This window comes from Triticum dicoccoides, chromosome 5A, assembly GCF_002162155.2.
Source record: "Triticum dicoccoides isolate Atlit2015 ecotype Zavitan chromosome 5A, WEW_v2.0, whole genome shotgun sequence".
NCBI lineage: Eukaryota > Viridiplantae > Streptophyta > Magnoliopsida > Poales > Poaceae > Triticum > Triticum dicoccoides.
In genome coordinates, this window is record NC_041388.1 from 558,464,406 (window position 1) to 558,466,818 (window position 2,413).

The following is a 2,413-nucleotide window of genomic DNA, read 5'->3' on the forward strand; positions in this document are numbered from 1 at the left end:
AGATGACCCTCGGGCTCCGGAAACCCAAGGGAAAAAGAGGCTAGGTGGCAAATGGTAAAACCAAGGTTGGGCATTGCTGGAAAAGCCTTATTCAAGGCAAACTATCAAGGGGTTCCCATTATCACCCAACCGCGTAAGGAACACAAAAATCCGGGAACATAACACCGATATGACGGAAACTAGGGCGGCAAGAGTGGAACAAAACACTAGGCAAAAGGCCGAGCCTTCCATCCTTTACCGAGTATATAGATGCATTAAGATAAGAAGGCAATATAATGGTATCCCAACAAGTAAATAATGTTCCAACAAGGAACGGTCTCCAATCTTCACCTGCAACTAGCAACGCTATAAGAGGGGCTGAGCAAAGCGGTAACATAGCCAATCAACGGTTTGCTAGGACATGGTGGGTTAGAGTTTTGACATGGAAATTTGGGAGGCATGATAAGCAAGTGGTAGGCATCATAGCATAGGCATAGCAAAAGAGCGAGCATCTAGCAAAGCAAAGATAGAAGTGATTTCGAGGGTATGATCATCTTGCCTACAAAGTTGTCAGAGTTGACTGGGTCCTCGAAAGACAACTCAACGGGCTCCTCGTTAGCGAACTCGTCTCCCGGCTCTACCCAAACAAGACAAACAATCAAACGGAACACAATCAACCATGTGCAAACTCAAAGAACAAGATGCAAACATGGTATGCTATGCGGGATGCAATATGTGATGCATATGCAAGATTTGACAAGGAATGAATGAACCTGGCCTCAGCTTGGAAATCCAAGTTTTCCATTGGAAAGGTGAGATGATTTCGCTTGAAAACGATATAAAGAACGCCGGAATCGGAGTCACGATTTGGAAATGGCAAGCAATTCAAATATGGCACCGGTCTGGGATATACAGCAAGTAGCCATCTAAATGCAACAAGATGAACATGCTACAGCACTCAAACATGACAACAAAATACATGGAAGGGATCCATTCATGATGCTCAACAAAAGATGAACATTGAGCTATGGCCAATTCATCCATTAACAGGTTCAAACAAGCATGGCAAAAGTGCAATTGGTAAACAGATTTCAGACTTAGTGAAATTAACACTTGTCTGGAATTTCAGATCAGGTACCACACTTTGGAGCATGAAAACTATATGCTACAGGGCCTGAACATGGCAAAGTAAATCATGACATGGAGCTAATCAAAGAGCTTAACAAAAGTCCCTTAGTGACCTTGAGCCAAAAGGGATCATAAAATACATTTGCAAGCATGTGAACATGGCAAAACATAATCAGATCACAGACTTAGTGAAAACTGGAGCATGCAAAAACAGATATCAAGTAGGCATGTTTACGAGCTTGATGCACTCACTACAGAGCAAGTAATGACAATCTAAGCATACACACATCAATAATAAACATAATACAAGCTAGACATGGTAAGAACAATAACATAGCATGCACGGCTCAACTACAACACCCTCGGCAAAATCGCTAACAAGTAGACAATCTTCCTAGATTCACGAAATAGCAAAAGTAGAGCTCGATTGACTCAAGCTATGGTGCTCCATAATTCCAAACAAAGACATGGATGGATAGATCACTACAAGATTAACAAATCATCCTTACTAAACATCCTCAAAATAGGCACGGATCACTAGCAAACAACATGAACATATGGCATATTGATAAAATCAGTCCAAGGACTTAGTGGAATTACCAAGTCCCTGAAATCAGCATTAACGAATGCACCACTTTGCAAGCTTGTGCTAGTCGCCACACAAATCACAAAAATACATGGGTTGCACCTCTGGAAAGATGGCAAAGCATATAACAAAACACATATAGAGCTCAGGGGCATATCATGCACACATTAATCAAGGCAAAAATGACAAATATCTAATTGGAGCAGCAGATCTGACAATTATCTCAAATGACATTCTTCCAACACCATTTCGGGCATCAAGATGAGCTCAAATGAAAATGATACAATGAGATGAAATGATGTACTCTCTGAGATGAACATTTTGATATGTTATATGCCCAAAATGGAGCTACAGATGCGGAGATACAACATGATGAAAAACGCAAAATAGTTAGGGTTCGGGGCAAAAGTCAACCGAAGCAAATTCTAGATCCAGATCCGCACGCTTCCCGAGGCGGCGGCGGATCTCGCCGGAATCCCTGTAGACGACAGCGGCGGTGGGCGAGGAAGGAGTGACCGGAGCTGCGGGTGGTGGCCGGGCCTACACCGGCGACGAGGTGGACGGCGGAGGCGGAGTCCGGCTGCGGCGGGAGTCGGTGATGTGGCGGCGGGCGGTGAGGCGCGCGGGGCGGGGCGGCGCACCGGAGTAGAGGAACCGCGGCGGAGAGGCGAGGACGCGGTGGCATCGGGCGACCGGCGTCGGGAGAGGCGGCGGTGCTAG